Raw genomic sequence first — 13,289 nt, 5'->3', positions numbered from 1 at the left:
TTTGACCTTAGTTACCTCCCCAAAGGGTTTCCCAGGTGGCGCTAGTGGTAAAGAATCCACTGCCAATGCAGGAGACATGAGATGTGGGTTCAATCCCTGGATTGGGAAGATCCCCTGGATGAGCACAGTGGCTCACTCCAGTATTCTTGCCTGGAGAATCCCATGGACAGAGGAGCCTGGCTGACTGCAGTCCCTTTGGGGGGTTGGAACTTTAATATATTAATGGCAGAGGCAGGAGGAGACACAATTCAGTCCATAGAATGAATGAATTCATTCTTTAACATTTTCTTCCCTCCCAGCCTCACTCTCTCTTACCCATTCTCCCTGACTTATAGGGAATATTGGGGGTGAGGTAATTATAATACTTTGGAAGAATTCTTTTTGTTTGAGAAATATTTTGTGTGTGTATGTGTGTAATAAATAAAAAACATGTTACTACTCCCTAACCAAAGTTAAATATTGTTTCCAATTACTCCTTCCATTACTAACACAGAAAAAGAGTTAAACCAGGGACTACAAAATTTATTATTGGGGTACATGACATTGAGTCTGTTATTATTCAAAATGTTCAGACCAGATCTGGCTTGGGTGAATATCTGTCAGGGATAGACCAGAGAAGATTCCAACACTGGGTGGGAATTGGAAAAAATAACATTGGAGATTACTTTCAATTTTGATTTTATGATTCTCAGCAGAATATTGGATGGGTTTGACTTTTACCTACTCTTTTGACTGAACACCCTTGATTGCAGGTGCTAATGAATAGTGAAGTGACCCACATGCCAGTAGCAGGAAAGTGCAAGGACAAAGCCAGGTTTCTGGGAAATCCACTGTCAAAACTGAGAGTTGGCTGTTGTTAGTGTTGGTCAATGAGTAATGATGGTTTTGGAATATTAATACACTAGCATTGGAAAAGCTATCAGTACTATTACCACCCAAGGAGAAATGGTTAACAAAGTGTGAGTAACAGAGAAACAGCTGCTGATGAAAGAGGGCTTTATGTAAAAGGGATTATTAACATCTTTTATTATATTTATTTAATATTTTGATATAAAAATGTAAGGAACATTAATGACCGTTTTTGAAACAAAAATCAGGTAATGTGTGCTCTTTTTGTATGGATTTTTTTCACTTGGCATAATTCTTTTGAGATTTGTCCATGTTGACATGCTGTTGAATGTGTCAATAGTTCATTTCTTTTTAAATTCACTAGTTATTATCATTGAATAGTATGTCATTATATGCATATACAAAAGTTTATTTATTCCCTGTTGATGATTTGGATTGCTCCTAATTTGGGGCTATCACAATTAAAGATACTATGAATAATGCACCTTGTTCATAGTGTACATAGTTCAGTGAGACTTGAACTAGATGTACAAATCTCTGTATGAATTCGTATGCTTTCTTTCCTCTTGGGTAAATACCTAGGAGTAGAATGGATACATTGTATGATATAATATTTAAATAGGATTTGTTTTTTAACTTTTAAGAAACTTCCAACCTGTTTTCTAAATTGATTGCACCATTTTACAGTCTCATCAACAGCAGTTTATGGTTCTGGTAGATTTTCATTATCTTTACCAAGCCTAAGAAAGTAGGGAAAACCACTAGACCATTCAGGTATGACCTAAATCAAATCCCTTATGATAATACAGTGGAAATGACAAATAGATTTAAGCGACTAGATCTGATAGACAGAGTGCCTGATGAACTATGGATGGAGATTAGTTATATGACACGGGAGATCAAGACCATCCCCAAGAAAAAGAAATGCAAAAAGTAAAATGGCTATTTGAGGAGGCCTTACAAATAGCTTTGAAAAGAAGAGAAGTGAAAAGAAAAGGAGAAAAGGAAAGATATACCCATTTGAATGCAGAGTTCCAAAGAATAGCAAGAAGAGATAAGAAAGCCTTCCTCAGTGAACAGTGCAAAGAAATAGAGGAAAACAATAGAATGGGAAAGACCAGAGATTCTTCAAGAAAATTAGAGATACCAAGGGAACATTTCATGCAAAGATGGGCTCAATAAAGGACAGAAATGATATGGACCTAACAGAAGCAGAAGATATTAAGAAGAGGTGGCAAGAATACACAGAAGAACTGTACAAAAAAGTTCTTCATGACCCAGATAATCACGATGGTGTGATCACTCACCTAGAGACAGACATTCTGGAATGTGAAGACTAGTGGGCCTTAGGAAGCATCATTACAAACAAAGCTAGTGGAGGTGATGGAATTCCAGTATAAGTTATTACAAATCCTAAAAGATGATGCTGTGAAAGTGCTGCAGTCACTATGTCAGCAAATTTGGAAAACTCAGCAGTGGCCACAGGACTGGAAAAGGTCAGTTTTCATTCCAATCCCTTCCAATCCCAAAGAAAGGCAGTGCCAAAGAATGCTCAAACTACCACACAATTGAACTCATCTCACACGCTAGTAAAGTAATGCTCAAAATTCTCCAAGCCAGGCTTCAACAGTATGTGAACTGCAGACTTCCAGATGTGCAAGCTGGTTTTAGAAAAGGCAGAGGAACCAGAGATCAAATTGCCAACATCCATTGGATCATCGAAAAAGCAAGAGAGTTCCAGAAAAACATCTTCTTCTGCTTTATTGACTACCCCAAAGCCTTTGACTGTATGGATCACAATAAACTGTCGAAAATTCTTCAAGAGATGGGAATACCAGACCACCTGATCTGCCTCTTGAGAAACCAGTATGCAGGTCAGGAAGCAACAGTTAGAACTGGACATGGAACAGTAGACTGGTTCCAAATAGGAAAAGGAGTACATCAAGGCTGTATATTGTCACCCTGCTTATTGAACTTATATGCAGAGTACATAATGAGAAGTGCTGGGATGGATGAAACACAAGCTGGAATCAAGACTGCCGGGAGAAATATCAATAACCTCAGATATGCAGATGACACCACCCTTATGGCAGAAAGTGAAGAAGAATTAAAGAGCCTCTTGATGAAAATGAAAGAGGAGAGTGAAAAAGTTGGCTTAAAGCTCAACATTCAGAAAATGAAGATCATGGCATCCGGTCCCATCACTTCATGGCAAATAGATGGTGAAGCAGTGGAAACAGTGGCTGACTTTATTTTTTGGAGCTGCAAAATAACTGCAAATGGTGACTGCAGCCATGAAATTAAAAGACGCTTACTCCTTGAAAGGAAAGTTATGACCAATCTAGGCAGCATATCAAAAAACAGAGACATTACTTTGTCAACAAAGGTCTGTCTAGTCAAGGCTATGGTTTTCCAGTAGTCATGTATGGATGTGAGAGTTGGACTATAAAGAAAGCTGAGTACCAAAGAATTGATGCATTTGAACTGTGGTGTTGGAGAAGACTCTTGAGAGTCCCTTGGACTGCAAGGAGATCCAACCAGTCCATCCTAAAGGAGATCAGCCCTGAGTGTTCATTGGAGGGACTGATGTTGAAGCTGAAACTGCAATACTTTGGCCACCTGATGCAAAGAGCTGAGTCATTTGAAAAGATCCTGATGCTGGGAAAGACTGAAGGTGGAAGGAAAAAGGGATGACAGAGGATGTGATGGTTGGATGGCATCACCGACTCAATGGACATGGGTTTGGGTAAGCTCTGGGAATTGGTGATGGACACAGAGGCCTGGCGTGCTGTGGTTCATGGGGTTGCAGAGTCGGACATGACTGAAAGACTGAACTGAACTGAAGTATGGATAATCTTTCTACTCTTAGCCATTTTAATACTTGTGTAGTGATATCTCATTGTGGTTATTTTTCACTTCCCTAATGTTTAATTATGGCAAACATTTTTTATATGCTTGTGTGCCATCCGTATATCTCCTTGGTGAAATAGCTGATCAATTCTTTTGCCTATTTTTAAATATTGGGTTGTTTTTTAAATAGGATCAGAGGTCTTTTCATATTCTGCATACAAGTTGTTTATCAGATATATGCTTTATAAATGTTCTGTGCATTTTGATTTGTAAAGTTATGAATATAGTCCTAAGCACTTTTTAAATACATAGAACAGTACTTAATAATACTTGAAACTCAGCTTGTAAAAGTAATGCTAAAAAAGAATGAAGAGAATCAATAGGGGGATCATAGGTTTTTGGGTTCTCATTTGATTACCTTTGATCTTTCTACTTGCTAAACACTTTGTTCAAAGGTTCCTTCTTAATGTGTTGAGAATTATCTGTCTTACCTATACACGGAAGTTAGAGATGTAAAACATAATTTTTGTTATTCCAGATTATCTTATTTTCTTGGCATAATATTTGCAATTTTATCAAGGTAATACATACACATGGTTTGATAATACAGTATTTATAGCAAGGCTTATAAAGATCAGATCATCATCAATTCTCTAACCTATCCCTCAATTATCACCACCCTCTGAGACAATCACTTTCAACTCTTTTAAAAATATACTTCTGATAATTGCTTCCATATTCCTAAATAATTGTCCTTATATACAGTTATCTATTTTGGCCTTTATCTATTGACTTTCTCTTATAATAAAGGAAGATTAGATCTTTGATATGCCTGTATTTTTAGTTAAGTCAGCAGACAGTGGTCATACCAATAAAAACACCAAAATAGCAATAACAAAAATAATGCAAATATTTCCACTGTTCTTTTACAATATATTGTGGGTGCATTTACTTTCTTGTGCATCTTTCTACTGTTATTTGAGTTAATTATTTTTATTTTATGCTACAGTTTTTTGTCCCTATTTTTTCTATTTCTTGTTTGTTCTATCAAGCTGGTCATATATCCATCAGTAAATTTTCCCAAATGCTGAAACATTTTGATTAACATACAGCATTTTGTTTTTAATCTTTTGGGACTTTTCTCCTTGAGGTCTCTATACTTCTGTTCCATTCCAGACTGGTTATTCTTCAAGCCTTCTGCATAGCTGTTATGCTGGGTTTTACCTCCATATTAGTTTTCTGTGTTCAATGTCTACATGCTGCATCTTGTCTTTTCCTCTTCAGCTGGAGCACATCCTTAAGCAGCTTTCCAAAGTAGGCTTTGAGAAGGGCAAAACTTATTTTTCCTCATCCTTGATTGACAGTTCAGCTGGATATAAAATCCTGGATTGAAAATAATCTTCCCTCAGGACTTTGAAGGGATTTTCTCAGTGTCTTTTAGCATCTGATGTTCTGCTTGAGAATGTCAATGCAATTCTAATTATTTTGCACGTACTGCACCCCTGCCCTTCTTTCCTCTCTGGAAATTTCTGCACTTTTTATCCTGGATGCTTGTGGATATTTGTGATGGTAAGTACTCTATAGGTCTTCTCATTGTCTGAGCATTTAGTGGATTTTCTTAATCTGTGGAGGCATGTACTGCTTGGAAAATTTTCTTGATTATATCAGTGATAACCTTCCCTCTAATTTCTTCTATTCTTTGTTTCTGGAACTCTCATTCGCCAGGTTTGAGAATATCCTGAACTTATTCTATCTATTCTATTTTTCGTTCTTCAATCATTTTATGCCTTTTTACTGAGGTATAATGACGTGCAACATTGTCTTAGTTTCAGGTGTACAGCACAATGATTCAATATTTCTGTATATTGCAAAATGATCACCACAGTTAGTTAACATCTGTCACCATACATAGTCACAAAGTTTTTTCTTGTGATGAGAACATTTAAGATTTACTTTTAGCAACTTTCAGTCCATTTAATATTTTTCATTTTATTTTTGAGAGGTATCTTCGATTTATCATCTAATCCTTCTACCGAATTTAAATTTTTGTCTGTCACATTTCTATTTTCTCAGAGTTCTTTATTATTTTCGGATTGTTACTTTTTTTAAAGCTTCCTTTCTGGTTGAATTAATACCATTTCTTTCTTACCTTCTTGAGAATTTGGACTTTGTGATGATTCTTCTTTTTGTACTCTGTCTTACCTGTTTCCTTGGAGTTCTCAGCCTTTTGGAGTTTCTAAACCATGAATCAGTTCAATTTTCAATTCTTGGTGACCTTCCTGTGGCAGATGCTATAGGTGCCCTGCCAGATTCCTTTTAATAGGTTGGTGCTTGCATCCCCCAGGTTCAGGGGATGCTATTTTGCTACTCGTTTACATCTGCTGCCTTCTCTAGATGCTAATGGCCTGATAGAGCACTGGATGACCTCTTAATGTTGGCATAATTCAGCAACTTGTTGACACCTGCAGATGGTGGACACTGTCCTTTCAGATCTAGCATTTGCCTTAAACCAATGACCTTTATATGTTACTTTGCCCCTAACAGGTAGTCTATAAGCATCTGGGACTTCTGGGATGTATGCATAATCCAGCTCACAGTCACTATGCAATCCTTCACTCTGTGGGTCTGGAGATCCTGGTTCCTGGTGGAAGGGGAATTCTTCCACCTGGGAGTATCAACTTAATTTAAAGCTACCGAGGTCACATTATGCATTCTGTTATCCCAATTCCAGTAGAACGGCAGGAAGAGAAGGAACTGCCATGTTGGCCGAGGTAATGCTTTGTCTGACATTTTAGCACATTTTTGGAGAGAAGAGTTGTATGTGAAAGTGAAAATCACTCAGTTGTGTCTGCCTCTATTCGACCCCATGAACTGTAGCCTGCCAGGCTCCCCTGTCCATGGAATTCTCCAGGCCAGAATACTGGACTGGGTAGCTGTTCCCTTCTCCAGGGGATCTTCCCAACCCAGGGATCGAACACAGGTCTCCTGCATTGCAGGCAGATTCTTTGCCAGCTGAACTACCAGGGAAGCCCAAGAATACTAGAATGGGTAACCTATCCTTTCTCCAGCAGATCTTCCCAACTGAGGAATCAAACCAGGGTCTTCTGTATTGCAGATGGATTCTTTACCAGCTGAGCTACCAGGGAAGCCCTGAAGAGTTATATATACATGTGGCCAGTCTTGTAAGGAAGTTAAACTCTTGGTGTATAGAACTTAAGGTTTACCCTTTATTTTCTAATAATGTGCTGTTTCTACTAAAGATTTTAAAGATTTTGTTAAAAATTATTTAGATTAAGAAACAAAATCAGAAATTGTAACACTTCAAGTTTTAAACAAGACTGTCAGAAATTCCAAGGAATAGTGTGTTGGGGTGGAGTCATTCATTTTGCTTTTGGTCTAGTGTTTCCAAGAAACATTTCACTTACTAGAGCGACATGTATGAAATGATTTGAACAGATTTACTAATTTCTGCTAGAACAAACGTCAGAAGCTATTAATGAGTTAAAACAGGGTCATTAGGGTTATAATTATATGCCTCTCTGGATTTTCACAAGCTTATCCAGCTCATTATTATATTCTTAGAATGTTTAATTACCATGATCATACTTTATCTGCAGCATGTGTGTACCTATCATTTATGTCTATGTGGTATATGTATCTATTTGCACACATCTTATCCCCCCTATAGAGTTGAAAGCAAATGTTACGCTTTTTTTTTTAATCTTTCTCTGCAGAGTCTGATACCTGGTAGATGCTCAATTGGATATTGGTTTACAGTAAAATAAAACATAAAAACCTAGAAAATATTTCTATTTGAGAAATTCACTATAGTCACTAATGATTGCAAGATAGTAGTGGTTTCTCTCAATGTATAATCTCCTGCAAGTAAATAAAGTATCTCCTTTGCATCTCCTAACACTTTCTTGTTGCAAATAAAATTGGATCTGAGATTGTGCACAGCTGGTTTGAGTACCAGCTATGAAAGCCCAGCTCAAGTGAAGTCATTCTTGGTGCAGCTGTCTGGTTCACAGTCATTCAGTTTCACTTCACAGAGGCTTGAACAGTATTTATGTTCTTCCTTCCACATCTGCAGAACTCCTTTTGGAGTCAATGAGAATCACAGACTTGTATTTAGCACATTGGAGACACCGTATGAGATTTTATTTTATGCTTTTTTTTTTTCCTTTTATTGCCGGAGGACAGGATTCATATTTGGGTGATACTTATGATATGGCACAAACAGTGTTAAAGAATTCACACAATCAAATAAATTTACATTTGGAAGGGACTTTAAGTGTCATTTAGTTGAATACCTACCAGTCCTGTTTTACACATGAGAAAATTGAGTCTTAAAGACCTTAAATTACTTGATTAAGTATAGTTACTGGTAGATGCAAGATTTGTGATATCATTCCAGTGCAGGCATATTTTAGGGAACTGGCATTCAGTTCTCAGCTACAAAAGTCATTTAATAAATTAGGTTATACTAACTTTCCATTGTATTCAATATCTTAAAATATTTAAAAATTTTCATGTTGAATTCATGATGTATATTAAATGTTTTAAATAAATATTTTAAAATCTCAGTTAATTCAAATATTAGAAGTTAGTGTTGTCCATTTATTTAGTTTTTCTGAAAAATTAAGGGTCCAAATTTTTGATATTGAAAATTATTTCAACATTCATCAGTGTCTGCTACTACACAATGTCTACACAATGTAGTGGTGCCATCTTGATCTTAAGTCAATAAATAAAAGACTATTGTTGCTCCAGGATCATTGGTGTGAGATTCTGGAATTGAATATATAGAATGTAAGAGCTCATTCTGAATATATACTGAATGAGGATATATATCTAGGGAGAGAATTTTTAGACTAATTCGTTATATAAGCTTGTTAACTTTTCCAATTTGAACATGTTACAAAAATGTTTGGATCATTTGAAAGTAAGAGTTCAATGTTTATGCTAGTTTACTATCTGTTCTACATCTTAATGAATGACTTTTGATCATGTTTGTGCCCCAGGAAGTTTTATCCACAACTTCATATTCTTTATGACCTCACTCACGTGTCTTCTGTTTGTTCATATTAATCTTTCTCCAACATTAGAAACAAAAGATATTGGAAAGTCAGAAAGGTGCTAGCAATTACCATGTCAAAAGCACCCTATGTCAAATGCAAGGAAAGTAAGAAGGTGTCTTGGGTTAAAGTCAGTAAGAAACAGGGGAACCCAGGCCAGGAAAACGACAGACCATAAAGACTCAAGGGTCCAGACATCATCGGAAGATACATTATTAGAAATACAAGCAAAGGGGTTGTTAAGGATCTAACTCAGTAGGTCTGAAAAAGTGGGCCACACACACTGGAAGCAAGAATAAATGAACTTCAGCATAGAATAAATATTAAAAGAAGAAATTTGAAGTAGAAGTTGCTCTTCATGCATTTCCTTCTCAAAACCTTGGATGTATCTAGTCTAAGGTGGATGAGACCCTTGGATGTGTGTTTGAGGACTGAGCAAGGTGGCTTCTAATATGCGACTGCGCTCTCATTTCTCTTGCTTCTTGAATTCTCTCTATTCTGCACACTGTAGTTCCACAAATTCTCACTAAGTGAAAGTTGTATGGATGAAACACACACACATGTATGCACACACACAGAAACATGCTGGGTTTCAGGGGACCCTGGATCAGACTTAAGGCACATGTATTTAGTATTGAATGGATTCAGTTCAGTTCAGTCACTCAGTTGTGTCTGACTCTTTGTGACCCCATGAACTGCAGCACACCAGGCTTGCCTGTACATCACCAACTCCCAGAGCTTGCTCAAACTCTTGTCCATGGAGGCTGTATTGCCATCCAACCATGTCATCCTGTTGTCCCCTTCTCTTCCTGCCTTCAACCTTTCCCAGCATCAGGATCTTTTCCACTGAGTCAGCTCTTTGCATCAGGTGGCCTAAGTATTGGAGCTTCAGCTTTAGCATCAGAACTTCCAATGAATATTCAGAGCTGATTTCCTTTAGGATGGACTGGTTGGATCTCCTTGCAGTTTGAGGCACTCTTAAGAGTTTTCTCCAACACAGCTCAAAAGCATCAGTTGTTTGGCCCTCAGTTTTCTTTCTGGTCCAATTCTCACATCCATACATGACTACTGGAAAACCATAGCTTTGACTAGATGGACATTTGTTAGTAAAATAATGTCTCTGCTTTTTAATATGTTGTCTAGGTTGGTCACAACATTTCTTCCAAGGAGCAAGCATCTTTTCATTTCATGGCTGCAATCACCATCTCCAGTAATTTTGGAGCCCAAGAAGATAAAATATGTCCCTGTTTCCATTGTTTCCCCATCTATTTGCCATGAAGTGATGGGATCACCCTGCTTATTTAACTTAAATGCAGAGTACATCATGAGAAACACTGGGCTGGAGGAAGCACAAGCTGGAATCAAGTTTACTGGGAGAAATATCAATAACCTCAGATATGCAGATGACACCACCCTTATGGCAGAAAGTGAAGAGGAACTAAAAAGCCTCTTGATGAAAGTGAAAGTGGAGAGTGAAAAAGTTGGCTTAAAGCTCAACATTCAGAAAACGAAGATCATGGCATCTGGTCCCATCACTTCATGGGAAATAGATGGGGAAACAGTGGAAACAGTGTCAGACTTAATTTTTTTGCACTCCAAAATCACTGCAGATGGTGATTGCAGCCATGAAAATTTAAAAAGATGCTTACTCCTTGGAAGGAAAGTTATGACCAACCTAGACAGCATATTCAAAAGCAGAGACATTTGTTTGCCAACAAAGGTCCATCTAGTCAAGGCTATGGTTTTCCCAGTGGTCACGTATGGATGTTAGAGTTGAACTATAAAGAAAGCTGAGCACTGAAGAATTGATGCTTTTGAACTGTGGTGTTGGAAAAGACTCTTGAGAGTGCCTTGGACTACAAGGAGATCCAACCAGCCCATCCCAAAGGAGATCAGTCCTGGGTGTTCATTGGAAGGACTAATGTTGAAGCTGAAACTCCAATGCTTTGGCCACCTGATGCAAAGAGCTGACTCATTTGAAAAGACCTTGATGCTGGGAGGGATTAGGGGTAGGGGGAAAAGGGGACAACAGAGGATGAGATGATTGGATGGCATCACTGACTCAGACATGGGTTTGGGTGGACTCCAGGAGTTGTTGATGGACAGGGAGGCCTGGCATGCTGTGGTTCATGGGGTTGCAAAGAGTCAGACACGACTGAGTGACCTGAACTGAACTGATGGGAACAGATGCCGTGATCTTCATTTTTTGGATGTTGAGTTTTAAGCCAGCTTTTTCACTCTCCTTTTTAACTTTCGTTAAAAGGCTCTTTAGTTCCTCTTTGCTTTCTGCCATAAGGGGGGTGTCATGTGCATATCTGAGGTTATTGATATTTCTCCTGGCAATCTTGATTCCAGTTTGTGCTTCATCCAGTCTGGCATTTCACATGATGTACTCTGCATACATAAGTTGAATAAGTAAGGTGACAATATACAGCCTTGATGTACTCCTTTCCCAAATTGGAATCAGTCCATTGTTCCATGTCCAGTTCTAACTGTTGCTTCTTGACCTGCATACAGATTTCTCAGGAGGTAAGTCAGGTAGTCTGGTATTCCCATCTCTTGAAGAATTTTCCTCAGTTTGTTGTGATCCACACAGTCAAAGGCTTTAGTGTAGTCAGTGAAGCAGAAGTAGATGTTTTCCTGGAATTCTCTTGCTTTTCCTATGGTCCAGTGGATGTTGACAATTTGATCTCTGGTTCCTCTGCCTTTTCTAAATCCAGCTTGAACATCTGGAAGTTCTCAGTACATGTACTGTCGAAGCCTAGCTTAGAAAATTTTGTGCATTACTTTGCTAGTGTGTGAGATGAGTGATGAGTGCAATCATGTGGTAGTTTGATCATTCTTTTACTTTGCCTTTCTTTGGGATTGGAATGAAAACTGACCTTTCACTTGGATTAAATATTTGGATAAAATTGTATGCTTTCCTTGTCTAGTTTACTAGAATTATTATTGATCAGAATATGAGTTCAGTTCAGTTCAGTCGCTCAGTCGTGTCTGACTCTTTGCGACCCCATGAATCGCAGCAGGCCAGGCCTCCCTGTCCATCACCAACTCCCAGAGTTCACTCAGACTCACATCCATCGAGTCAGTGATGCCATCCAGCCATCTCATCCTCTGTCATCCCCTTCTCCTCCTGCCCCCAATGCCTCCCAGCATCAGAGTCTTTTCCAATGAGTCAACTCTTCACATGAGGTGGCCAAAGTACTGGAGCTTCGTCTTTAGCATCATTCCTTCCAAAGAAATCCCAGGGCTGATCTCCTTCAGAATGGACTGGTTGGATCTCCTTGCAGTCCAAGGGACTCTCAAGAGTCTTCTCCAACACCACAGTTCAAAACATCAATTCTTCAGTGCTCAGCCTTCTTCACAGTCCAACTCTCACATCCATACATGACCACTGGGAAAACCATAGCCTTGACTAGATGGACCTTAGTCGGCAAAGTAATGTCTCTGCTTTTGAATATGCTATCTAGGTTGGTCACAACTTTTCTTCCAAGGAGTAAGCGTCTTTTAATTTCATGGCTGCAGTCACCATCTGCAGTGATTTTGGAGCGCAAAAAAATTAACTTTGACACTGTTTCCACTGTTTCCCCATCTATTTCCCATGAAGTGATGGGACCAGATGCCATGATCTTCGTTTTCTGAATGTTGAGCTTTAAGCCAACTTTTTCACTCTCCTCTTTCACTTACCCTCTTTTAATTCTTGTGTATAATTCTGAGGCTTCCCCCTCACAGACTTCCTGACCAATGCAGCTCTGTATTCACTGAGTGAATTCACAGACTTACATGTTACTTTATGACTCTTTGGGGACTGGTGATAGGGAATATTTCCTGGGACCTAAAAGATCAGTGAGAATTTGAACAATGAAAAAAATAAAAGAATTCATTAGCTTTCTCATTAGAGTTTGCCTTTGTGGAAAACATTAGGAAGATAGGCATCAATAAGCATTTTCAAACAGGATAGAATTTTTTAAATAGAGAGGACCATGTAAGTTTAAATGGAAATGTTTGGGGGTTATGATGTTATAGAATTTAAGTTGTCACTGCAACTCTGCTGGAAGCCCCATGAACATGTGATAGCTCAGCATTTGTAATCAGAACTGTTTTAGGGTTCTAGTTTTCCGACAATATTGTAGGATGACTTGAAAAAATTTATTTTACCTCTCCTGATCGCCATTTCTTTGTATGAAACATGATGCTTTTAGACTACAGCTGCAGTGTCTTTTTTTGCTCTGTTCATGGTATATATATATTTATCTAACAAAATTTTGGCAAATAAAGGCAAATACTGACTTATCCTGGCCTCACAAAGCCATGTGTTAGTAAGAGAGAGAAGTGGTCCTATGGGTTGGATAAACGAGAAGAATACGGGTGAATAAATCTACAAGTTGAGCTGAAGTGTATCATAAAGATGATAGGCTGGCTTCTGGACATCTAATTTGCACACACAGCTGCTTTTGACAAGTGGGATTGCAGGTGACAAAAGTTATGTCAACATCTCAGTGAGGTGTAGAT

Source organism: Budorcas taxicolor, chromosome 1, assembly GCF_023091745.1.
Source record: "Budorcas taxicolor isolate Tak-1 chromosome 1, Takin1.1, whole genome shotgun sequence".
NCBI classification, from domain to species: domain Eukaryota; kingdom Metazoa; phylum Chordata; class Mammalia; order Artiodactyla; family Bovidae; genus Budorcas; species Budorcas taxicolor.
The sequence above is the reverse complement of the archived record's forward strand: the minus strand, read 5'-3'. Positions refer to the sequence as shown.